General features: G+C 41.4%; 1 long non-coding RNA gene across 7 annotated transcripts in view; it reads left to right on the top strand.

Annotated features, from left to right (window-relative positions):
- LOC147345385 (uncharacterized) overlaps window positions 1–27,747 on the top strand; it is an 87,728-nt gene that overhangs the window by 4,378 nt on the left and 55,603 nt on the right. For 2 of the 7 annotated variants that reach the window (XR_015154699.1, XR_015154702.1), the window contains exons 3-4: window positions 2,057–2,228; window positions 22,877–23,511. The exons of 3 other annotated variants lie outside the window; for them this stretch is intronic. This is a non-coding gene — a long non-coding RNA (uncharacterized LOC147345385). Of the gene's footprint in view, window positions 1–2,056; window positions 3,465–22,876; window positions 23,512–27,747 lie in introns of those variants that run through there. 2 more of the 7 variants (XR_015154703.1, XR_015154701.1) reach the window with 2 other exon arrangements.

The raw sequence follows: 27,747 nt of genomic DNA on the forward strand, positions 1-27,747 counted from the left end.
GCCTGGCAAATCCCATGGACGGAGGAGCCTGGTAGGCGGCAGTCCATGGGGTCGCTAGGAGTTGGACACGACTGAGCAACTTCACTTTCACTTTTTACTTTCATGCACTGGAGAAGGAAATGGCAACCCACTCCAGTGTTCTTGCCTGGAGAATCCCAGGGACGGGGAAGCCTGGTGGGCTGCTGTCTATGGAGTCGCACAGAATTGGACACGACTAAAGTGACTTTGCAGCAGCAGCAGATGTGTCTAGACATTGTAGTTTTGCCCCTCAGTCAGTTCAGTTGCTCAGTCGTGTCTGATTCTTTGCGACCCCATAGACTGCAGCACACTAGGCTTCTCTGTCCATCACCAACTCCTGGAGCTTACTTAAAGTCATGTCCATTGAGTCAGTGATGCCATCCAACCATCTCATCCTCTGTCATCCCCTTCTTCTCCTGCCTTCAATCTTTCCCAACATCAGGGTCTTTTCTAGTGAGTCAGTTCTTTCCATCAGTGGCCAAAGTATTGGAGTTTCAGCTTCAGCATCAGTCCTTCCAATGAATATTCAGGACTGATCTTTAGGATGGACTGATTGGATCTCCTTGCAGTCACAAGGGACTCTCAAGAGTCTTCTCCAACACCACAGTTCAAAAGCATCAATTCTTTGGCTCTCAGCTTTCTTTATAGTCCAATTCTCACATCCCTGGGCAAAAGTTTTTCACTTAAAAGATTCTTCCTCCCACCATGTCACTGTCACAATAATTCTCCAAACCTTTCCTTATTTTTAGATTGTTCTGATCATCAGAGCTATCTCCACTCTAGATTACTTTGCAGGTTTCAGTTTTGCCCACCAAGACACAGGTCAGGCAGCAGCCCTGTGGTTTTTGGTGCTGGTCTGCAGTGAGATTAAGCATCATTTTCCTCCTGACTTGAGGTAGAACTAAGCACATCTTAGATAACCCTGATTGCCATAGGTAGGCCACCATAATTTCTCTCAACAACCTCAGTTTTTCACATCCATATGGAGACTGCCTTAAATCTAGAGGCTGGAGAAAAGATAAAGAGAGAATGCTTTCTGACTTTGACTCCTTTCCTAGGACCAGATCACCTTTGGGCCCCTTAAGGATTCTGGATGTAACTTATAAAGACTTGGGTTTGAAACCCAGCTCAGCTATGTGACCTATGCAGGTTATTTAACCTCTCTATACCTAAGTGCAGAGAAGGCAATGGCACCCCACTCCAGTACTCTTGCCTGGAAACTCCCATGGACGGAGGAGCCTGGTAGGCTGCAGTCCATGGGGTCGCTAAGAGTCGGACACGACTGAGCGACTTCACTTTTACTTTTCACTTTCATTCATTGGAGAAGGAAATGGCAACCCACTCCAGTGTTCTTGCCTGGAGAATCCAAGGGACTGGGGAGCCTGGTGGGCTGCTGTCTATGGGGTCACACACAGTCGGACACGACTGAAGTGACTTAGCAGCAGCAGCAGCATACCTAAGTGGCCTAGTCTTTAAAATGGAGCTGACATAAAAAAGAATGAAATAATGCCATTTGCAGCAACAGGGATGGACCTAGAGATGATCATACTAAGTGAGCCAGAGAAGGACAAATACCATATGGTATCACTTACTTGTGGAATCTAAAATACGATACAGATGAACTTATTTACAAAACAAACAGATTCACAGACAGAAAGCAAATTTATGGTTACCAAAGGGGAAAGGGGGTGAGGGAGGAATAAATTAGGAGTTTGGGATTAGCAGATACACACTGTTATACCTAAAACAGATAATCAACAGGACCTGCTATATAGCACAGGGAACTATTTCCAGGATCCTGTAATAATCCATAGGGGTTTCCCAGGTGGCTCAGTGGTAAAGAATCCACCTGCTAATGCAGGAGACGCAGGAGACATAGTTTCAATCCCGGGGTTGGGAAGATCTCCTGGAGGAGGAAAAGGCAAAATCTAATGGACAGAGGAGCCTGGCAGGCTACAGTCCAGAGGGTTGCAAAGAGTCTGGGGTGATGTCTGGTGAGATAACAAAGTAGGAACTGTTATTCTCCTTATTTTCCAAGTGAGGAGAGACGAGATTAAGATGGCAGAGTAGAAGGACATGCGCTCATCTTCTTCTGCCAGAGTACGAAAATTACAACTCACTGTTGAACAACCATCAACAGGAAGACACTGGAACCCACCAAAAAAAAGATGGCCCACATTCAAGGACAGAGGAGAAGCCACAACGAAATGGTAGGAAGGGAACAGTTACAATAAAATCATATCCTATACCTGCTGGGTGGGTGACTTAACAAACTGGAGAACAATAATACCAAAGAAGTTCTTGCACCGTTTTGAAGGTTCTAGGCCCCATATCAGGCTTCCCAGCCTGGGGATCCGGCCAGGGGACTGGGAATCCCCAGGGAATCTGACTTTGAAGGCCAGTAGGATTTGATTACAGAGCTTCCACAGGACTGGGGGAAACAGAGACTCTTAGACGGCACAAACAAAACAAAATCTTCTGTGCATCAGGACCCAGGGGAAAGGAACAGTGACTCCCAGGAGACTGAGACAGACCTACCTGTGAGTGTTTGAGAGTCTCCTGCACAGGCGTGGGTAGGTAGTGGCCTGCCATGGGGACAGAAGCACTGACAGCATAAGTCCTGGGAGATGTGGCTCTTGTAAGCCCTCTTTGGAGAAGACTCTTGAGAGTCCCTTGGTCAGGAAGGAGATCAAACCAGTTAGTCCTAAAGGAAATCAACCCTGAATATTCATTGGAAGGACTGATGCTGAACCTCCAATATTTTGGCCACCTGATGCGAAGAGAGTCAATTCATTGGGAAAAAACCCTGTTGGTGAGGGCAGGAGGAAAAGGGGGTGACAGAGAATGAGATGGTTGGATGGCATTACTGACTCCATGGACAGGAGTTTGAGCAAACTCCAGGAGATGGTGAAGGACAGGGAAGCCTGGCACGTTGCAGTCCATGGGGTCACAGAGTCGACGGACTCAGCAGCTGAAAACAGCAATAGAAGCCTATAGACTCCAGGACTGGGTCACCTCAGTCCAAACAACTAAAGGAGGGGAGCACAGCCCCGCCCATCAGCTGACAATTGGATTAAAGTTTTACTGAGTAAGCCCCTACAGGTGAGAAGGCATAACTAACTTGTCCACAGCTACCCAGGTAAGAGTGGAACATGGAGCACAGTCCACCTGCTTCTAAACCTGAATTCTTTCTTATTGCCACCTTAAATTAAACTGTTGCCTCCTTAAAAGCCTGATGCTGAAGGCCTTGAACGCCATCCTGAGTCATTCAGATTTGAACATGTGGCTCAGATGGTCCCCTTCCTTTCCACTCTCAAATATCCTTTTAACAAATTCAAAATACTCTTGGACCCATCCTTCATAAAGGCAGTAGGATTTTTTTGTGTTTGTTGGTTGGGACAATACATTTAAAAAGCTGCTGTGAATTTAGCGAACCTTCCCAGATGGTGTTAGTGGTAAAGAGCCTGCCTGCCATTGGAGTAGACATAGGAGACTTGGGTTCGAAACCTGGGTTGGGAAAATCCCCTGGTGTGGGAAGTGGCAACCCATTCCAGTATTCTTTCCTGGAAAATTCCATGGACAGAGGAGCCTTGTGTGCTAAAGTCCACGGGGCCGCAAAGAGTCAGACATGAGTGAGCACACACACACACACACATGATTTCAGCAATGCTTTCATATCAATTGTTAACTTATTAATTTCAGCAGCATCTATTAATAGAAACATTTGAAAAACTTTAGTATATGACCTTGAGCAGTCTTACTGATTCTGTCCGTGGGCAATAGTTGGTACACACAGGACTAGGGAAACAGTTGCAATACCTGTAGAGTTCTGCCCATGACCTGAGGTCCTTGGGAGATTCATTGGTGTGTATCACATATATTTGTTGTTGTTGTTTAGTTGCTAAGTCATGTCTGACTCTTTTGTAACCCCAAGAACTGTAGCCTATCAGGCTCCTCCGTCCATGGGATTTCCCAGGCAAGAATACTGGAGTGGGTTGCCATTCCCTTCTCCAGGGGATCTTTCTGACCCAGGGCTCGAACCCAGGTCTCCCGTGTCTCCTCCATTGGCAGGCAGATTCTTTACCAACTGAGCCACCGGGGAAGCCCAGTATTAATTGCCTGAAAATGAAGTCACCTGAATGCTAATACTCTGTAGTTAAGTCCACTAAAAGAAGACTTAGCATTTGGTTAACTAATTATTACTCAGAGAAGCAGAGGGAATTTAATTATTAAAGTAATCTTTTCTCTTGGAAATAAGGACTTTTGATGGCTTGTAATTAAAATAAATATATTCTTGCTGTTTTGACAAGCCATTCATCTTTAACAAAAAAGAAACAAAGCAAGAATGAAGCTGAACACAAAAACCAATTACCTGTCTCTCTTTGCAACAACAAGTAGCCTTTTGTGAAAATGATAGTGGTTCCTATGGAGTAGCAATTAACCTTTTGCAAGGATTTATGGGGAACCCCATGGAGGCTCTCCCCTGGGGAAAATAATACTTAAATCCAGTAAGTTTGTGGAATGTGTTTTTCCTTATTTTTGGAGACATTCTTTTCCCCTTACTGCACCTTCTCTCTTACAGTGCATTCTGAGAGGAGGCAGCAGGCAGTGCAAAATAAAAATTCAGGGCATTTTGTAAAAAATGGAGAATTTCAGGGTGGTGACAGCAGGGCACTTAACCAAGCATGAGGCCTTCCTGAGCCTGTGTGACTGACTGTGCATGCCTTGGAGCTGACGCTGCAAAGAGCTTTGACCTTGCAAATGACAATGTTCTAAGTTACCTGTCTTTGTTAGTAGGCACTGATGACCTTGCAGTTGTAAACTGTTTTGCCTGATTTGGAGTTAGTCTTGTGGAGAAGGGAATTCTGGGGTAATGATGCCTGGGGACCTTATTCATAAAGGTCTTCAACGTAGAATTGAAAAAAAAAAAACAACAACTTTTTTATTTTGTGTTGGGGTATAGCCGATTAACTGGAGAAGGAAATGGCAACCCACTCCAGTGTTCTTGCCTGGAGAATCCCAGGGACCGGGGAGCCTGGTGGGCTGCCGTCTCTAGCAGCAGCAGCATAGCCGATTAACAATGTTGTGATAGTTTCAGATGAGAAGGGACCCAGTCGTTTAAATGTAGACTTTCGACGTTTTCTCCACATATGGTTCTACCTGCAGTCTTGTAGAAGAGGGCAGGGGTGATAGAAGAAAACATTAAATTTGGGTCTGATTTTTGGACCACATTGCTTGTAGTAACCTTTGGCTTAATATTAAATGGAAATAAGTCATGTAATTTTATTGTAGGACCTTGTCATTGGGGTGGAACATGTAGACAGACTTAATTCTGTAACTTATAAGTAATACATAGTTATCATTTTAGCATATCTACAACAATCGTGTGATTATCCAAAAAGTCCCCAATAATATTTTACTGTAAAAATCCCCCCCCAAACCCTGGGGTTCTTATTAACCAGAAATTATTGATTTTGTTGAGTGAAAAAAGTAAGGTGCAGAACAATGTATAAAATATGCTACCTTTTGTGTAAGATCACTTTTGTGAATGTAGATTTATGCTCGAATATACATAAAGAAAATCTGGCAGGATATAAGAAACTAAGAAACTGTTAAAGGAAATTGAACAGATGGAATTCAGGATAAGAAGGGGATTTTTTCCCCCAATGTTTATCGTTTAATTCTTTTTGCTGTTTAAAGTCATATAGTTTAAATGTATTAAAAATTAAATAATATTAACAAACACATGTAATTCAGTAGAAGATAAGAAATCAATTATTCATGGCACTAGATTTTGGGGTTTAAAGCATTCATTTATTAAACAAATGAATGTAAATAAGAGATAGCCATTTGAAATATCCCATTTTGTCATTTCTTCATGTTCTGGTCCTTTCTTGACCTCTTAGATGCTTGCTTTGGAGTTTGCTTCTTATGTTTTTCTGAGAAATGCCATTGGGTCAGGGTATCTTCTCAATAAAAAATAGGTTTAGGAAATTCAGAGCCGGCTCATTGCAAAAGTAGAATTGATTGTTATTTAACAGAGATCTAATCATGCCTAGTTTTGCCTCCACAGGGAGTCATGATATACAGCATTGACATTTAGAGTGAGAATGATGTTTAGAAGTCAAGACAAGTTGCTTGAAATAAGAGAAAGGAGGAAATAGTATGATAGCTTTTGTATCATTCTGGTGGGAAAAATGAGAATGTGAATAGCTTATTCACAGAGAGTCCTCTTTAAGACTAATAAATCAAAAGGTTAGTTCTTTACCCGTTCTTGAAAAATGAGTAAATGGCCTTCCTTTTTTTCTCTCCTGTGCCACTTCCAGATAAATCCTTGATTTTTTTAACCTTAGCAAATTTCATCAAACTCTATGAGGGACAGTCAGTGTAGTGGATGCTGTGGTATGCCACACTCCATTTGAAACAAATGTTCATTTCCTCATCTGTTGGAAATGCTGGAGGCTGACAGCTCTCATCTGAGTCTCTAAAACTTGCTCTCAGCTGAAGAGGGCTGCCTGGCCCCAGGTCACTTCTCTGTTCCAGGGATAGCCAAGTGTGATTGGAATGGACATACTAGGTGTTTGGGAGAACTCTGCATCCCTGGCTTGTCGAGTAAAAACTGTCATAGTGGGAGCAGGCCAACAGAAAGTGTCTAAAGTGGCCCTTCTCTCTCACATCAGCCAGAATAGTATATAAGAAACAGTATTACAGGGGTAGCCATCCCCCTCACGTGTGCATGCTAAGTTTTAAGTCCTGTGCATCTCTTTGTGACCCGATGGACCTCACCAGATTCCTCTGTCCATGGGATTCTCCAGGCAAGAATACTGGAGTGGGTTGCCACAATGTCTTCCAGGGGAGTCTTCCCGACCCAGAAATCAAACCTGGATCTCTTATGTCTCTTGCACTGGCAGGCAGATTCTTTACCACTGAGCCACCAAGGAAGACCCTGTGTCTATATTAATGATTAAAATGTGGCAGAAATGATGCTGGTGAGTGACTTCCAAAATTGGTATAGTAAAGGCCATGTTGGTTTCTTTTGGGGCACTCTCTCTGGGAGCCTTCAGTTGCCATGTAACCTGTCTGGCTATCCCAAGTCCATCATGTTGAAAGACTATTTGGAGAGATGGGTGAGGGAGAGGGAGAAGGAGAGGGAGAGAAATAGAGATAAAGAGTGAGTGGGAGGGCACTTCCTGGATGGTCCAGTAGCTAAGATTCTGTGCTCCCAGTGCAGGGGACCTGGGTTTAATCCCTGGTCAGAGAACAGGATCCCACATGCTGCAGCTGAGTTTGCATGCCTCAGGTAAAGGTCCTGCATGCCGCAATGATGATCCCATGTGTAGCAACTAAGACTTGGCCCAGCCAAATAAATAAATAAATGTTAAAAATTTAAAAAGAGAGAGAGATTGAGATTGAGATTTGCCTGAGCAACCCTTGATGTTTCAGCCCCTAGCTACCTGGTCATCCCAGCCCACAGAGCAGATATCTGAGTGAGAAAGCCTTTGTGATGACCCTGACCCCAGGCACCAATTGACTGTAACCACATGACAGACCCTGACTGAGAATTACCCAGCTGAGCCCAGCTGACCTCCTTAATTAGAACAAACTCAGTCCTGAGTATTCATTGGAAGGACTGATGCTAAAGCTGAAACTCCAATATTTTGGCCACCTGATGCGAAGAACTGACTCATTTGAAAGGTGGGAGGAGAAGGGGACGACAGAGGATGAGATGGTTGGATGGCATCACTGACCCCATGGATATGAGTTTGAGTAAACTCCGGGAGTTGGTGATGGACAGGGAGGCCTGGCATGCTGCAGCCCCTGGGGTTGCAAAGAGTTGGACACGACTGAGCAACTGAACTGAACTGAAATGCTTGTTATTGGTTTACAGCACTGTGTGGTTTGTTACAAGTAGGTAACTGGAACATAGCTGCTGTGCCAGATATGGTATCTTTTGCTGGAGGAGATCAGTATGTCCTTAGGTACATGGCATGTGACCATTGATCCAAGAAATGTTCTGATTTCCACCCTAACCAGAAAGACTTTGTATTTACTTATGATGGACAGCAGTATACATTTATTGTTTTGCCCCAGTCCTATCTTAGCTTTCCTTCCTTTTGTCAAAATATAGTCCCAAAGGTCCTGGGTCATCTGGACATCCCATACAACATCCTATTGGCCCATTATACTGATGACATCATTGACAGTCCAAATGGGCAAGAAATGGGAAGTACTTTGGAGGCATTGGTCCATTTGGGCTGCTGTAAAAAGATAACACACGAAACTTCCCTGATGGTCCAGTGGTTAAGAATCCGCCTATCAGTGCAGGGGTCGTGGTTCAACCCCTGGTCAGGGAAGATCCCATGTGCTGTGAGGCAACAAAGCCCATGCACCATAGCTACTTAGTCTTGGTGCCCTAGAGCCTGTACTCCACAAGAGAAGCCACCGCAATGAGAAGCCCACTCAGTGTAACAAGAGAAAGCCAGCAGGTAGCAATGAAGACCCAGCACAGCACTGAAAAAAAAAAAAAAGATACCTCAGATTGGATGGCTTGTAAACCACAGACATTCATTTCTCACCAAAGAAATCCTTGGCTGTCTTTTGAGAGTCTTTGGCCCAATTTTAATGGTAATTTTGATTGGCCTGAGAAACACTGGTAACCAGGTGCTCAGATTCCACAGAGAAGAGGGTCTAGATTGCTGTACCAGATAAGCCACCTTGACCTTCAGAGGTGCTAGCCATAGGCGAGGGGATTCTAGAATGGCTAGTTGTAGGAGGGGGTATAAAGAAAAGGAGTTTTGGAACTCAGACCTGCTTTAGTAATGGGGGCCATGGTTAATCACATTCATTATTATTTGGAAATTTACCCCAGGAAGCATCCCAATAGAATCCTGGAACAGCTGTTCACAGATTAAATTATTGCAACATATGAATCTGACAAGGGGTAGACTGTAGTGGATACAGTAATGTGCTGACCAGATCACTACCTTCCAGGACTGAAAATTCATACTCTCATCTGCTGGGGGTATTGGCAGCTGCAGTTTCTTGGCTGAGTTCCTAAGACTTGCCTTCAGCTATAAAGAGGTGCTTTGCTCAAGATTACTCCACAACTCTTTACAGTGGTGGCTTCACCTAAGGACTGGTTGATGTAGGGATTTGGTTGAAGTTCTCTTGCCCCAGGCCAACCCAGCTCCAGAACTTCTTATAGGATTAGCTGAGGACTTCTTGTGACTACATCACAGTTCAACTTTTCTTTTTGACTAGTCCCTCTTTTTTTAACTTTCTTATCAGTTCAGTCAGTTCAGTCGCTCAGTTGTGTCCGACTCTTTGCAACCCCATGAATCGCAGCACGCCAGGCCTCTCTGTCCATCACCATCTCCCAGAGTTCACTCAAACTCACGTCCATCGAGTTGGTGATGCCATCTAGCCATCTCATACTCTGTCGTCCCCTTTTCCTCCTGCCCCCAATCCCTCCCAGCATTAGAGTCTTTTCCAATGAGTCAACTCTTCCCATGAGGTGGCCAAAGTACTGGAGTTTCAGCTTTAGCATCATTCCTTCCAAAGAAATCCCAGGGTTGATCTCCTTTAGAATGGACTGGTTGGATCTCCTTGCAGTCCAAGGGACTCTCAAGAGTCTTCTCCAACACCACAGTTCAAAAACATCAATTCTTCGGTGCTCAGCTTTCTTCACAGTCCAACTCTCACATCCATATATGACTACTGGAAAAACCATAGCCTTGACTAGACAGACATCTGTTGGCAAAGTAATGTCTCTGCTTTTGAATATGCTATCTAGGTTGGTCGTAACTTTTCTTCCAAGGAGTAAGTGTCTTTTAATTTCATGGCTGCAGTCACCATCTGCAGTGATTTTGGAGCCCAGAAAAATAAAGTCTGACACTGTTTCCACTGTTTCCCCATCTATTTCCCATGAAGTGATGGGGCCAGATGCCATGATCTTCGTTTTCTGAATGTTGAGCTTTAAGCCAACTTTGTCACTCTCCTCTTTCACTTTCATCAAGAGGCTTTTGAGTTCCTCTTCACTCTCTGCCCAGAGAAGGCAATGGCACCCAACTCCAGTACTCTTGCCTGGAAAATCCCATGGATGGAGGAGCCTTGTGGGCTGCAGTCCATGGGGTCGCTAAGAGTCAGACACAACTGAGCGACTTCACTTTCACTTCTTACTTTCATGCATTGGAGAAGGAAATGGCAACCCACTCCAGTGTTCTTGCCTGGAGAATCCCAGGGACGGGGGAGCCTGGTGGGCTACCGTCTATGGGGTCGCACAGAGTTGGACACGACTGAAGCGACTTAGCAGTCACTGTCTGCCATAAGGGTGGTGTCATCTGCATATCTGAGGTTATTGATATTTCTCCCAGCAATCTTGATTCCAGCTTGTGCTTCTTCCTGCCCAGCGTTTCTCATGATGTACTCTGCGTAGAAGTTAAATAAGCAGGGTGACAATATACAGCCTTGACGTACTCCTTTTCCTATTCGGAACCAGTCTGTTTTTCCATGTCTAGTTCTAACTGTTTTGTGAGTAGATTTTGCTTTTATTTGAGGTGACTCAGATGGTAAAGAATATGCCTGCAATGCAGGAGACCCAGGTTTGATCCCTGGGTTGGGAAGATCCCATGGAGAAGGGAATGATTACCCACTCCAGTATTCTTGCCAGGAGAATTCTAGGGACAGAGGAGCCTAGGAGGCTACAGTCCATGAAGTTGCAAAGAGTTGGGCATGACTGAGTGACTAACACTTTCACTTTCAAATGATTTTGTTCTTACCATATTGCTTTTCAGCTAATAATACAATTCGGAGATCAGTGCAAGACAGGTGCTTGAGGGTGAGCAACTGAAGTTGATTCTGGTTTATTAAAGAGCAAAGGAATTTATTGAAATCTATTCTATAGTTCACAGAATTGCCAGCAAGTCTAGAGAATCCCAGGTGGCAATGGGATGTTCTTCACATCCCAGTGGTGAAGAACACAGCTGCCAATGCAGGAGAAGTAAGTGATGGGGGTTCGATCGTGGGTCAGGAAGATCCCCTGGAGGAGGGCATGGCAACCCACTCCAGTATTCTTGCCTGGAGAATCCCATGGACAGAGGAGCCTGGTGGACTACGCTCCATAGGATCGAAAAGTTGTACATGATTGAAGCAACTTAGCTCTAGAGAACCAGGTTACAAAGAAGACAAACCAAGGAAATTAAGGACCAAGCCCATAGGTATGGGTGCTCTGTGGGACGAGTATGAGCCACTGTGGCCGCCACTGGATGGTGGACACATTCTCCTCTGTGTCTTATTCTTCGAATCTCTTGTGTGAAATCCAAAGCCCCAAATGAAGATGCCTGTTTATATCCCAGCTGCTGGAGTGTGGTAAAAGTGTGTAAATGGTCTTTTCATGGTGTGGAAAGACATACAATAGCCAGTCTCTGTTTCCTGGAAGTTCCTTTTCCTGCCTCCCCCCTGTCTGTTAGACGTTGTTCTCATATACATATACTTGGTGATCCCTGGCTCGCTGTTAACAAAGAGTGAAGCACCAAAGGACTGACTGGACACTGTGTATGGGAGTGGGGCTGGTGGACTAATTGATTTCAGTGAGGGATTTCCATACTTCAACTGCTCTAGGTCTTTTCTCCTGGAAAAAAAATGTTGTTTGTTTGGGAGAAGAATCCACCAGGTTTCTGCTTGGGGACACATGAGTCTGGTTTCCAGAGCTCTGGGACTTGGCTGTAAGGTTTCTGCAGAAGAAAGTTCAATAATGGTCTTGTCTTGCGTCTGGCTTTAGTGGGACTGTTTGTTTCCATTTTAAGATATTTCTTCTGGGGACCTGGTTGGTCCTGTGGCTAAGACTCTGTGCTCCCAGTTCAGGGGGCCTGGGTTTGATCCTTGGTCAGGGAACTAGATCCCACATGCCACAACTAAAGATCCTGGTGCAGCCAAATTAAAAAAAAAAAAAATTTCTTCTGGTCTGAAGTAGTATTCATATATGTTATTGTTCCTTTATAGTAGATTATTTAAAATTTGGAGTGGCTGTTGGATTTTATCAAATATTCTTCTGTGTCTATTGATATGATCATACAAATTTTTTCCTTGATCTTTTGAAAAAAGTTAAATTTTAGATTTCCTAGTAATGATCCATTCTTGATTTCCATGGACATTTTAGCTACTTAGGTAACACTTTTGCAAAGTGTATGACAATGTATCTGTGTAACTTCAGAGGCCAAAAAGAAGCCTCATTCCAAGGAGGTTCAGCCCAGTGTACTGGCAAAGCACAGGCCCCAAACCCAGAGAGCAGTATCTTTGAGCCCTCTGTCTGTATCTTTCTAATTGTATAGCTGTAGGCAATTTTTTTTGATCCTCAGAATTTTGGCCTGTGAAATGGGTGTACAGAAATGAAATGTAACTCATGGGAATGTTTTGAGGATTAACTGACCTAAACTGCTGCACAGTCAGAGCTCAGTGAATGTTAGGGAAAAGATATTTGTGGATAAAGTGAATACCTGCAAGAATAGCAGCTTGGTGGCCATCAATGTCAAGACAGTTACAGAGGTAATTTTGTTACTTTGAGCTGAAGTTTCAAAGAACTATGTTTCATATCAAATTGTTAGTACTCTGAGAAAATATTTCTCCTCTTTTTATTCACACTGAATTTTATTCCTAACGCTAGATGCATATTAAAATATATTTTTAAAATTAAATAAATTATATTTGGATGAAACTTTTCCTCATTTCTTTCTCCAGAAAAATTACTGTGGTTCCAAAGAAGATTGCAAATAAATGGAAATTAAATATTAACTTTTTGGGTGAATTTATTTTGAGTAAGCATTAAATCCAAGGGAAGGAACTGAAAAATAGACATATGGATTCAATTCAGCTTAAATATAGATGCATTTGGAGAAGGCAATGGCACCCCACTCTAGTTCTCTTGCCTGGAAAATCCCATGGATGGCGAAGCCTGGTAGGCTGCAGTCCATAGGGTCGCTAAGAGTCGGACACGACTGAGCAACTTCACTTTCACTTTTCACTTTCATGCATTGGAGGAGGAAATTGCAACCTTCTCCAGTGTTCTTGCCTGGAGAATCCCAGGAACGGGGGAGCCTGGTGGGCTTCCGTCTATGGGGTCACACAGAGTCGGACACGACTGAAGCGACTTAGCAGCAGCAGCATAGATGCATTTTGGATTATATGTGTATTTATGTATATATAATGTATTGAACTATATATAATATAGATTATAATATCTATATACTATAGATCTATTAAGTTGGTGCAAAGTAATGGCAGTTTTGGACCATGAATTTTAAATCATTATAACTAGGCTCAAATACTTATTTATTAATCAAAATAGGAAAGGAACCATTAACAATCAACACATTTTTGCCAGTGAGAAATTAGTTTATTCCTGTAGCATAAAAATCCATGCTTCAGGATTCAACAAACTCCTGGAAAGCATATTCTGCCTCCTGCTGGTTGTGGAAATGTTTCCCCTGCAAAAAGTTGTTGAGATGCTTGAAGAAGTGATAGTTGGTGAGAGCTCAGGTGAATATGGTGGATGAAGCAAATTCATAGCCCAGTTCATTCAACTTTTGAAGCGTTGGTTGCATGATATGTAGTTGGGCTTTGCCAAGGAGAAGAATCAGGCCCTTTCTGTTGACCAATACTGGCTGCAGATGTTACAGATTTTTCAGTGTATCTCATCGATTTGCTGAGTATACTTCTCAGATGTAATGGTTTCTCTAGGATTCAGAAAGCTGTAGTGGATCAGACCGGCAGCAGATCACCAATCAGTGACCGTGACCCTTTTTTTGGTGCAAGTTTGACTTTGGAAAGTGCTTTGTAGCTTCTTGGTTCAGCCACTGAGCTGGTCATCACTGATTGTAGTATAAAGTCCACTTTTTATTGCATGTCACAATCCAATTGAGAAATGGTTTGCTGTTGTTGCATAGAATAAGAGAAAATCACACTTCAAAATGACGATTTTTTGATTTGTGGTCAGTTCATGAGGCACCCACTTACTGAGCTTTTTCACCTTTACAATTTGCTTCAAATGCCAAATGATCATAGAATGGTTGGCACTGAGTTCTTTGGCAACTTCCCCTGTAGTTGTAAGATCAGCTTCGATAATTGCTCTCAGTTGGTCTTTGTCAACTTCCAGTTGCCAGCCACTGCACTCCTCATCTTCAAGGCCCTTGTCTCTTCTGAAAAACTTCTTGAACCACCACTGCAATGTACGTTTTTTAGCAGTTCCTGGGCCAAATGCGTTGTTGATGTTGTGTGTTGTCTCCACGGCTTTACAACCCATTTTGAACTTAAATAAGAAAATCATTTGAATTTGGTTTTTGTCTAACATCATTTCCCTAGTCTAAAATAAATACAAAATAAACAGTAATGTCATTAGCAAAAATAAAATAAAGTGAGAAATGTGCATTAAAGTAATGTATAACAAAACCACATTTATTTAAGAATGTATTCCAACCCAAATTTCAGCAATGCAAAACCACAATTACTTTTGGACCAACTTAATATATAGCTTGATATATTACATCTATATAATACATAATATAGATCAATGAATTTGAACTTTGTCAATATGTGGCACATACAGCATTTGTGAATGTAGCTGCAAGAACTTACCCTTGATCTGTGTGCATATAACAATTAGTAAGCTTTGTTATTTTTGTTTTAATTTACTTGCATACAGATTTCCATCTTGATAAAATCAGCAATAAATTATGCAGCATTTCTCATCTTTTCATGTGCTATTCTCTAATATAACTCCACAAATATAGATAGTGTTTACCGTCTTTTGGGATGTGAGCAATTGCTTGTTTATTTTGATGAAAGAAATAAATTATTTTCCCATAATATTAATGTAAGTCCCTAATCTCATTAGGTAAAGGATTAAAAAGACTCCAAAATGATTCAGGAATAGTTAATAGCATCTTAATTATCTCACATCATTTTAGGAAATACAAAATGGCCCTCTGGGGCATACTTTGTCTTGGTAGGAATAATAACTGATGAAGATCTAGGGAATGGCTGTGCAGTCATGTGGCAAATTCTTCAAAAAGAAATATACAGTGACTCAAGTCAGATATGTTGACTGGACTTTGGAAAAGGGACTCATTGGAGGTGAGATGGAAAAATACTGGTTACCAGGAAGAAGAGGGATAGAGGTTAGGGACATGTTGGAGAGGGTCAATAGATGAACTGGCTTTCTCTTTAATAAAGCCACAATGGATGGTTCCATTCCCTGGGAGGAGTCTGACTTGCAGAATGAGGAGAAGGAAAGATTTGAGAAAAGACTGCCTAAAGTTGAATGTGGAGGAGGTGAGCCATGTCTTACTTGAACTCTGAGCCTGACAGACACACCGTTAATGCCAGACACAATGGCTTTGACATTGCTGCTCATCACCACAGATATGAAGGAACATGGGAGAAACCAAATGGCTTATGAAAGAATGTCAGATTTCCAAAGAGGGCAAGCAAATACAACAGTCAGAACAAAAATTGCCTGGTGAGCTAGAGATACTGCAAGAAATGGGAGAACAGTCAAAGTTTAGAGTATTTTTAAAAATTTATTTATTTATTTGGCTACATCAGGTCTTAGTTGTGGGATCTTCACTGAAGCTCTCAGACTCAGTAGTTGTAGTTGCCCTGAGGCATGTGGGATCTTAATTCTGAGACCCCACATCCCTTGCGTTGGAAGCTGGATTCTTTTTTTTAAAATATATTTATTTTTAACTGAAGGATAATTGCTTTACAATATTGTCTTGGTTTCTCCCATGCATCAACATGAATCAGCCATAGGCATACATATGTCCCCTCCCTCTTGAACTTCTCTCCCACCTCCCACTCCTTTAGATTGTTACAGAGACCCAATTTGAGTTCACTGAGATTTAGTCATATAGCAAATTCCCATTGGCTGTCTATTTTACATATGGTAGTATATATGTTTCCATGTTACTCTCTTCATTCGTCCCACTAGGTCCTTCCTCCCTCTGCCCTTGTGTCCATAAATCTGTTCTCTGTGTCTGCATCTCCATCGCTGTCCTACAAATAGGTTCATTGTACCATCTTTCTAGGTTCCATATATATGCATTAATACACGATCTTTGCTTTTCTCTTTCTGACTTACTTCACTCTATTAGTAGGCTCTAGGTTCACTCACCTCATTAGAACTAACTCACATGAGTTCCTTTTTATGGCAGAGTAATATCCATTGTATATATGTCTCACAGCTTCTTTATTCATTCATCTGTCACTGGACATCTAGGTTGTTGGAAGGTAGATTCTTCACCACTGGACCACCAAGGAAGTCCCTAGAATATTTCTAAATTATGTTTTAACGCATTCTTCAGAGTATTGCATTTGTAAACTTTATATTTGTGAGTGGTCTTAAAGAGGAAAGAGGTGGAGATTGGGAAGGATTATATGGAGAAAATACACAATGGATAAATTAAAATCTGTGATGACACAATCATGTATTTATAGGTTGTCTGTTATAGAAAGAGCTTCCCAGGTGGCTCAGAAGTAAAGAATCTGCCAGCAATGCCAGAGACATGGGTTTGATCCCTGGGTCGGGAAGATCCCCTGGGGTAATAAATGACAACCTGCTCCAGTATTCTTGCCTGGAAAATTCCGTGGACAGAGGAGCCCAGCAGGCTACAGTTCAGGGGGTCCCAAAGAGTTGAACATGACTGAGCATACACACTCTATAGTAGAAAATGGAATCAGTGAAGTGGTTTTCTCCCCAAAATTTCTCCCCAAACTCAGGCATTTCTTCTTCCTTTTTTAGTTGCATCATGTGAACTCTTTAGTTGTAGCGTGTGAGATCTTAGTTCCCTGACCACGGATTGAACCCGAGCCCTCTGCATTGGAAGCATGATGCATGTAGTCACTGGGCCACTAGGGAAGTCCGCAAAACTCAGAGGAAGAAGATAGAGACATGCACATTGACTTCAGAAGAGATAAAGGAGATGTAGAACAGAGGGAAAAAGAGAATAATTTCACAAGGAACAAATAGTATATGGAAAAGGAATAATTTAAATAAGTATCAGAAGATATTTTGCTTTTTAAGTGAATAAAGATTAAATTTATGGTTTACTGAGCAGGGGCAAAGACAGACTAATGAAAATAGACTCACAAAGCATAACCCACACAGTACTGAATCTAAGAGGGTTTCATACTTGGATTTTTTCAGAGATATCAGTAGAAGTGTTTGAAGAATGACGACACTATTGCCATATGGTAGACGGAAACCGTAAGGTCTATCTTGATTCCAGAGAGTATAAAAAAGTACAAAAAATTCATCTTTAATCAACGAAATAGGCCAATCTAATGAAATGTTTGCATTTTAAGAGAAGAAAAAGAATATGAAGAGCATGTCAACAGGATAAAGGATTACTTATTAAGGAAAAAAGAGTAAGATTTGTCTTATCTGCAAAGCCAATAATCAAAGACAATGGGGCAATTTGTATAGAATTTGGAGAGGGTAAGATATTGCATCAAGATCCTAATACTTGGCTTTTCCACTGTTCATGTGAGAAAGCAACAGAAAGACATTCTTAGACATATCCTTAACATACCCTTCCTGAAAGCAATTACTTACCACCGTATTCCAGACAACTGAAAAATGAATCAAATAAAGAATCTGCCTGCAATACAGGAGAGGTAGGTTGAATTCCTCGGTTGAGAAGATCTCCTGGAGAAGGAAATGACAATCTACTCCAGTATTCTTACCTGGAAAATCCCATGGACAGAGGGGCCTGGTGGGCTACAGTCCTTGGGGTTGCAAAATAGTAGGACATGACTGAGAATGAGAAAGAAATAAAAATTGTGAAATTCATGGTATAAAATGATTGATGGCAAGTAATTAACTTAGTAATGCTTACATTAAATCTAAATAATTATTACCAATATACCTGCAGAAGGGCTTCTCTGGTGACTCAGATGGTAAAGAATCTGCCTGCAATGCAGGAGACCCAGGTTCGATCCTTGGGTGGGGAAAATCCCCTGGAGAAGGGAATCGCAATCCAGTCCAGTATTCTTGCCTGGAGAATTCCATGGACAGAGCAGCCTGGCGGGCTACAGTTCATGGAGTCGCAAAGAGTAAGACACAGCTAACACACAACACAGCACACACATACCTGTAGAACAATACGAACATTAAAAAAAAAGTATTTAAAGAGAATCATGTAATATATAAGTGTATTAACTAGGAATCTTCAGAGAAACAGAACAGTAGGATGTGTGTGTGGTGTATGTGTGGTATATATATTTATGTGCTCCAGTACTCTTGCCTGGAAAGTCCCATGGGCGGAGGAGCCTGGTAGGCTGCAGTCCATGGGGTCTCGAAGAGTCTGACACAACTGAGCGACTTCACTTTCACCTTCACTTTCATGCATTGGAGAAGGAAATGGCAACCCACTCCAGTGTTCTTGCCTGGAGAATCCCGGGGACAGAGGAGCCTGGTGGGCTGTCCTCTATGGCGTCACACAGAGTCAGACACGACTGAAGCGACTTAGCAGCAGCAGCAGCTGTGCACACGATATTATAATATCATTATAATGGAAAGTTCCTTAATAACCAAGATCTAAAAGGAGAAATTGTATCCATAAAACTGGGAAATATTCAGGAGTGAACTGAAGGAAAGAAGTGTATTTACAGCGTATGCATGCAAACCAGATCTCTAAATGTAGAGGTGGGAAGAGATGTGTCCGGTCAGCTTTGTGAGCCAGTATGAGATGCCTCCAGCACAACCTGTCCATGTGTGTTTACCTGCTGCAATCTCACCTACTTTACCTCTCATCCCTGCTTTGTTTGTATTTGCCTGATAGATCTTCCTCTAGTACTTTACTCTTCCTATATATTTTAAGCAAATTTAACCCATTTATACTTATTGGGTTAAATTTGGTCTCATATCTGATATTTTGTTTGGTCTTATATCTGATATTTTGTTTTATGAGTATTGCCTTTGTACTTCTATCTTTCAATAATATGGATTTCATTGCCTTTTTTTTCTTCTTCTATATTCTTTAGGGTTTTTGAAGTTTGTTCTCTATAGCACAGTTTTCTAGTGTCCTTTCTGCTTTAAACTATCTTCAGTTTGGATTTAATTCTTCTACTAGAGTTTAAGTTTTCTTGAGTTCTTTTTTTAAAATTTCACATGACTTTTTTTTTTTTTGGTTGTATTTTTGCCCTCATCTTTTTAGGCTCCCTGCTTTTGTTTCACAGAGGATTTTTTATTTTCCATCTATCTATCTGCCTACTTACCTACTTATCACCTGTGGATAGGTGTACAGTTACTTGCTATTTACCAACAAGTATTTTAAAAAATTCTTTCCATTTCTTTTAGAAAATCATTTTTAAATTATGCTTTTCTCTGAGCCTTTAGGGTAATATTATCTTTCCTTATGTTTCAGTGCCTTTTTATAGGCTTTAAATGTGAATCATAATTTTAAGGAAGCAAATCTTTGCATCATTTAATTAACTATTCCACCAAAATATTGCTTATGAATAATAAGATCTGTGATATTTTGTGGCAATGGATTATGGGTCCCAAGTTAGAGAACTCCAAAGAAAGTATATTCTGTGTATTTTGAAGTCCCAGAAAAAAAGAGTTTTAAAATAACTCATGATCTCTAGAACTTATTTCCATATACTGAGAAGACAGTCTAGATATGAGGAATTATTAGAAACTTAAATAGAAGGGAAATATTTGGTATAAAAATTGCCTTATTTTGGTAGTAATATTTTATTTATTTAGAAAAATAAAATTTTATTAGACGTTTCTCAGTATGCTACTAAAAGTTTGATATTTTTACCTTAATTCATAACACTGAGGGTTTTAACAACATAAAGAAATTTGAATATTTACAAATTGGTTTAGTGGAGAACTCTCAAAAAAAGCAACGCTTATTTATAATTGTCCCGCCTCTTTCTGCCTTTCTCAGGAACAGTGAATTTTAAGTGCATCAGCACCAGGAATTTATGAATATACAAATATCTATGATCACACATCAGACTTAGCAGAACCCTGTATAAGTAGAACAACTTCATATAAAATATTTGCAGGTTTCCAAATGTTTGTTTCTAAGTGTTCCTATAGAGAAATATGAGAGATGTCTATTTTTACAGTCTTAGAAGGCACGTACATTTCAGGTACTGGGAGTGAGAAACACCTGGGGGTGTAGGAAGAGCCAGAGATACTTTATTTTGACTTCAGACCAGCTATCAATACTTGCCAAGAGCACCTGTGCTGTGAATTAGTCAGTTTCTGCTCTCAGACACCCTGTTGTGTGATTCTCTGCAGTGGTAACTCCTTGTGGTTGGAGTGTGCAGGCAGAGTGTGCTTGATTAATGGACTTAGATATTAAAATACATTCCTATACATCTGAAGGAATTTCTGCTAATATGGTCTAGGTGCATGTGACCCAGAAGTTCGTCTTAATTCTCCGCTTTGGGGTAACTCAGTGTCTAAAGTGGCAGTGTGCTTCGAGGACAGAACACATGGACTTCAGTCCTGTGGATCTGGACTGAGGCCCCTCATTGCCTTAATGGACCATGTGACCTTGGGAGGTCATGTAGGTATCATTCATAAAGCATTTTGCCTCCAGTCAGATTCCCCAGAAACAGACCCTGTGGTGAAGATCACCGTGTGCTTCAGCAAGGGTTCAGAAAGACAGAGCTACAGAGAGTATTATGAAATAAAGAATTTATCATAGGGTCAAAAAGTGGAACGACTGAGAAATTATAACCAGGAGCCATTTTTTCTGGGTCTCTGTTGTTTTATCTGTAAATTTGAGATAATAAAAGCTTCCATGCTAAATAGCGCAGAGTGGGTACTCAAAAAAGTAAATTTCCTTCAACAGGTAAAGCAAGTTCTAGGCAAAACCATTAACTACATCAGTGGCTCCCAGAATCTCATTTTGCAGACTGACACAGTAACTTTAAAAAACGCAGCAGAAACTCACACAACATTGTAAAGCAATTACACTGAAATAAAAATTTCAAAAAACGGGGAAAGTTATGAATGAGTGCCAACTTTTAATTTTGCCAAGTTATGACATCAGATAAGTACTTACTAGCTATGATCACCATCATTTCGTTAAAAAACCCGACAGTTTATTTATTTATCTACGTCTGTGCTGGGTCTTTGTTTCTGTGCACGAGTTGTCTCTAGTTGCTAAGAGCAGGAGCTAGTCTCTAGTTGTGGTGTACGGGCCTCTCTTGCTGCAGAGCAAAGGCTCTAGGGCATGTGGGCTTCAGTAGTTGCGGCACGTGGGCTCAGCTGTGACTCCTGGACTCTAGAGCACAGGCGCAACAGTTGTGGCACATGGCCTTAGCCACTCCACGGCATGTGGGATCTTCCTGGACCTGGGATTGAACTTGAATCTCCTGCATTGGCAGGCAGATTCTTTACCACTGAGCCACCAGGGAAACCTAAGAAACAACATTTTAAAACCAAAAAATGTAAGGCCATTGATTATCACCAACTTAACAATAATGATGGACCATGTTGTCAGTTTAGCTTTATGGTGACATGATCCTTATTTTTCCTCTAATACCACATAGGTTAGTGAACAGTGTCGTGGGCAGGCTGGTACCCAGGTGTGTATTTTGAGGAAGAATTGAACTAAGTAGCAACTGAATATAGTCTCCTCTCCTTCACTTGTCTGCATCTCTTAATTCTCTCTGCTTCCTCCTCATTCATTTGCAGGAAATCTATTGCCTTCCCTCAATGCACCAAAGGTACTCCACTGTGGTAGCCCTATATCTTATCCTCCCTCTCTTCCAGGGCAACTAAAAGACTACATTTCTCAGTCTCCTTTGATTGACAAGCCATGTGCCTAATTCTGGCCAATGGGCTGCAAGTAGAAATATCTGTCAATCCTAGATGAAAGCATTTAAGAGCCAGTGTGTGATTCTCCATCTTCTTTTTCCTTCCATAGTGAAGTGTCTGTTGAAGTGGAAGTGCCACAGAGGGAAGCAGCTACCACACAGAGAGTAGCTTCCCTCGAAATCTGCCTAGACACAGAGGGCTTTGCAAGAGCAAGAAATAAACTTGGGTAAAACCTGTGAGATATTGGTATTGCCAATTACTGCAGTATAATGTGGTCTGCTCTATCCAACACCAGCATAGGACCAAGATCTATTTGACCTAAGCAACTTCACATCTGGTTTTGTTAACAATTTTTGCGTAGAAATAAATATTAGTCTGAAAAGAAAATAATTTCTGACTTTCAATTTTTTACTTTTTAAAGTTCTAATGCTTTCTTCTATCTGAGCCATCCTGGGAAACTATGTTGCATTGTCCTGTTCAATTCAGTTCAGTCGCTCAGTCGTGTCTGACTCTTTGTGACCCCATGAATCGCAGCACACCAGGCCTCCCTGTCCATCACCAACTCCCAGAGTTCACTCAAACTCATGTCCATCGAGTCAGTGATGCCATCCAGCCATGTCATCCTCTGTCGTCCCCTTCTCCTCTTGCCCCCAGTCCCTCTCAGCATCAGAGTCTTTTCTGATCTAAATTAAAATGTCATAGCTTAGTTGGAGGAAAAACATTCAGCCAGCCCTGAGTTCCCTTTATTATTTACCAGATGCGATTGTAAAGCTGCTTGTTTGTGGGCATTCTCAGAGAATCTGGACAAATGACTTAGCTCTTGCCTTTTCTCCAGGGTTTTGTTATTCTTTTAAAGTTCCTGTTACATAAGGTACAAGATAAATGCAGCATGATATATTACTTTAGATTGTTTTCAAACAGTGTAATGGACAGTTTGCTCATTGATTAAAAAATGTAGCCAAGACCATTCATTTTGATATTAAAAATTCAATTGTTGATTGCTACTTATTTGTTTTTTAGGCATTTGTATATACCTACTGGAGAAGACAATGGCACCCCACTCCAGTACTCCTGCCTGGAAAATCCTATGGATGGAGGAGCCTGGTGGGCTGCAATCCATGGGGTCGCTGAGGGTCAGACACGACTGAGCGACTTCACTTTTACTTTTCACTTTCATGCATTGGAGAAGGAAATGGCAACCCACTCCAGTGTTCTTGCCTGGAGAATCCCAGGGACGGGGGAGCCTGGTGGGCTGCTGTCTATGGGGTCACACAGAGTCGGACATGACTAAAGTGACTTAGCAGTAGCAGCATACACCTACAGAATTTTGGTCTCTGGTAAAAACATGAAAAATGGCAGCTGTATGCTTGAAGTTCAGGGTGCCTTGGATTTATGCAAAGGACTTTGGGTTTTATTTTGAAAACAACTGTTGCGTCCTCATATCCTATAACTATAGTCCACCGGAAAGAAATTGTCCTTTTCTCCTGAATTTAGAGCAAGTTCAGAGAGTCACTGAACTCAGGAATAGAATCATGCTGATTGGCCAGGCCTCAGTCACATGCTTACTCCTGAACCAATCATCTAGAGCAGGAGTCAATAAATCAGTCCAAAAGCAGCCTGCCTATTTTTGTTAATAAAGTTTTATTGGAACATGGTCACATCCATTCCTTTAGTGTTGCCTGTGGCTGCTATGACCCTAAAATAGCAGAGCTGAGTAGTTGCAACAGAGGCCATATGGCCCACAAAGTCTGAAATATTTATTTTCTGGTTGGTCCTTTACAGAAAAAGTTTGCCGACTCCAAGAGTGTATTAGTTTGCTTGGGTTGCCATACAAAACTATAGACTGGATAGATTGAACTATAAAAATTTCTTGTCACAAATTCTGGGGGTTAGACGTCTAAGATCAAGATGTCAACAGGGATGGTTTCTTCTGAGGCTTATCTCTGACATATAGAGGGTTGTCTTCTCCCTGTGTCCTCAGGTGGTCTTCCCTTGTATGTGTCTGCATCCAACTTTCTTCTTTTAATAAGGATGCCAGTCATATTGGATTAGGGCCAACCTTTATGACTTCATTTTATATTAATTATCTCTTTAAAGACTCCCAGATATATTCATACATACCCAGTCGAATGCAGAGTTCCAGACAATAGCAAGGAGAGATAAGAAGGCCTTCTTCAATGAACAATGCAAATAAATAAAATCAATAGAATAGGAAAGACTAGAGATCTCTTCAAGAAAATTGGAGATATCAAAGGAACATTTCATGCAAGGATGAGGACAAGAAAGGACAAAAATGGCAAGGACCTAACAGAAGCAGAAGAGATTAAGAAGAGGTGGCAAGAATACACGGTAGAACTATACAAAAAGGTCTTAATGACCCCAGTAACCACGATGGTGTGGTCACTCACCCAGAGCCAGGCATCCTTTAGTGTGAAGTCAAGTTAGGAAGCATTACCACAAACAAAGCTAGTGGAGGTGATGGAATTCCAGCTGAGCTATTTCAAATCCTAAAAGATGCTGCTGCTAAGTGCTGCACTCAATATGCCAGTAGTGGCCACAGGACTGGAAAAGGTCAGTTTTCATTCCAGTCTCAAAGAAGGGCAATGCCAAAGAATGTTCAGGTTTGCAGTCATTTCACATGCTAGTAAGATTATGTTCAAAATCCTTCAAGTTAGGCTTCAGCAGTATTTGAACCGAGAACTTCCAGCTGTATAAGCTGGATTTAGAAAAGGCAGAGAAACCAGAGTTCAAATTGCCAACATTCATTGGATTGTAGAGAAAGCAAGGAATTCCAGAAAAACATCTTTTTTCTGCTTCATTGCCTATACTAAAGCCTTTGACTATGTGGATCACAACAAACTGGAAAATTCTTAAAGAAATGGGAATACCAGGCCGCCTTACTTGTATGCAGGTCAAGAAGCAACAGTTAGAAGAAGATATGGAACAATTGATTCTTTTAAAATTGGGAAAAGAATATGACAAGGCTGTGTATTGTCACCCTGTTTATTTAACTTATATGGGGAATACATCACAAAAAATGCTGGGCTGGATGAATCACAATCTGGAATGAAGAGAAATATCAACAACCTAGATATGCAAATGATACCATTATAATGTCAGAAAGTGAAGAGGAACTAAAGAGCCTCTTGATGAGGGTGAAAAAGGAGAGTGAAAAAGCTGGCTTAAAACTCAGCATTCAGAAAAGTAAGATCATGGCATCCGGTCCCATCACTTCATGGCAAATAGAAAGGGAACAAGTGGAGCAATGACAGATTTTATTTTCTTGGGCTCCAAAACCACTGCAGGTGGTGACTATAGCTATGAAATTAAAAGATGCTTGCTCTTGGAAGAAAAGCTATGACAAACCTAGACAGCATATTCAAAAGCAGAGACATTACTTTGCCAACAAAGGTCCATCTAGTCAAAGCTATGGTTTTTCCAGTAGTCATATATGGATGTGAGAGTTGGCCCATAGAGAAGGCTGAGTGCCAAAGAATTGATGTTTTTGAACTGTGGTGTTGGAGAATACTCTTGAGAGTCCCTTGGACTGCAAGGAGATCCAATTAGTCAATCCTAAAGGACATCAGTCTTGAATATTCATTAGAAGAAGTGATGTTGAAGGTGAAACTCCAATACTTTGGCCACCTGATGCGAAGAGCTGACTTATTGGAAAAGACCCTGATGCTGGAAAAGATTGAAAGCAAAAGGAGAAGGGGGTGGCAGAAGATGGGATGGTTAGATAGCATCACTGACTCAGTGGACATGAATCTGAGGAACTCTGGGAGATAGTGAAGGACAGGGAAGCCTGGTGGGCTATAGTCCATGGGGTTGCAGAGTAGGATATAACTTAGGGACTGAAAGACAGCCACAGTGGGGTGAACTGACCTGCTTGTAGAGATTATGAATCAAAACAGTATGTTAGAGGGAAAAATATGTCTATCTTCAAGTGTAAAATAAAACAGCAAAACCAAAAGCTGTAAACACAACCTCTGTTTTTTTGGCAATACACTTCTGAGCTGTTGTCTGTGAGAGCTTTGGTATCTTGATCTTAATCTTTAAATCAAGGGAAATAGAAAAAGTACAAGATAAAGTACTCACAAATGGTGGGTTTACATTAATTCCATGGATCTCTGCCAGCACACAAAGTCCATTTAGCAAATTGGCAAGGATTCTTATAATGGTAGTGTGGACACAGAAGAATCAAGCAAAAGGTACAGTTTGCTGTGTCTGGGGAAAGAATTCTTGGGCCAAAAAGCCAAAAAGAGAAAAACAAGAATGACTCAGTCTCCAATGGCTTGTTTTCTTCACAGTCTTGAAGAAGAAAATGATCTGAATAAATTAGGACTGAGTCATTATAATGGTTCTCTAATACCCAAAGCACCAGAATCCAGACTACCTGGGACTTGTTAGAAATTCAGATCCTCAGGTTTTACCCCAAAATAACCAAATCAGGAACTCTGAGGGTGCACTTTGTGTTTTAACAAACCTCCTGGTGATTCTGATGCAATGCAAAGTTTGAGAACTACTGAGCTATTGAATTCGGAGAAGCAAATGGCAACCCACTCCACTGTTCTTGCCTGGAGAATCCCAGGGACGGGGGAGCCTGGTGGGCTGTCGTCTCTGGGGTCGCACAGAGTCGGACACGACTGAAGCGAGTTAGCAGCAGCAGCAGCAGAGCTATTGAATTCACTCACATTCAGAATGAAATCTTTAAGCTAAGGATTGCTGTATCAATTACGATAAGGTTCAGCAGTTGCTTGTAAAGGAAAACCAAAATAACAGTGTCTTAAATAAGATAGGTTTTTTTTCTCCCCTTGTACATAGAAAAAGTGCAGAGGTAGGAATTTAGAACTGATTGTGGCTTCATGATCATCAGTGACCTACGCGCCTTACATTTTTTTTGTCTACTACAATGTCTGCTTTCATAGTCAAAGTAACTCATGGTTCAGAGTGGCTGCTGGAACTCCTGCAGTTACATCCGTTTTTCCAGGCAAGAGGTAGAAAGCAAGGGAGGAGATAAAAAGGTACATCTCTTGGGTGAATCAGATTTCTTTAAGAAGCCTTCTTGGAAACTCTACCCAACAAGTTTTTCTCATATAATATTCACTAACTCTGGTGGTAGAGAGAGAGGCCTGGAAATCTTTCTTCTGCTGGTCACATTGGCCCATGAAATAAAATTGAGGTTCTTTTAGTAAAAAAGAGAGAAGTGAAAATTGGAAGAAGATAGTGGCTCTCCTTCTCGTTTCTTTCTAGAAAGGTGATCAAGATTTGAGCAGATATATTTGGAGACGTTTTCGGGGAGAATTGCAGACTTGAATTTGGGCAAGCCAGATCAAACCAGGGAGGATGGTACCTGAAGAATTTTGCTACGTGTGAAGGGTTCTTGTGTTTCGATTGCTTCCTTTTACAACTCAAAGGAAAGCTCTAGCAGTGAGAACTTTAAATGTTTACATTTTATATTGAAGTTTCCTTCTGCAACTGACCCAGGTCTTCAATAAAGAATTAGGACGATACTGTACTGGCATACTTTGTGTTGGTGGTCTTGGGGAGACAGACACTGCAATAAAGGAAAGAGAAGTGTTTCAGGGCAGATGGACTTGAGTGACCATGATGTACCCACATGCTTGTGGGCAAAGTGTGTAACACATTCCTCCCAAGGAACATGAAATGATTTCAGATAGTACACAAAAATAACATCAATAGCACCTAAAAAGTACTTAACTCACTTGAGTCAGTTGAAAATCACAAACTTTGCCCTTCCACCTTTCCTCCTTTTTTCTGTTTGGGACATGGATGTGATATCTGGAGCTCTAGCTGCCATTTTCTGACCATGAGGCAACACTGAGGCTGGAAGCCATATGCTAAGGACAATGTTGTAGAAAGAAAGCAGA

This window comes from Bos grunniens, chromosome 25 (genome assembly GCF_055505025.1).
Source record: "Bos grunniens cultivar Pamir isolate PY7600 chromosome 25, Bosgru_T2T1.0, whole genome shotgun sequence".
NCBI lineage: Eukaryota > Metazoa > Chordata > Mammalia > Artiodactyla > Bovidae > Bos > Bos grunniens.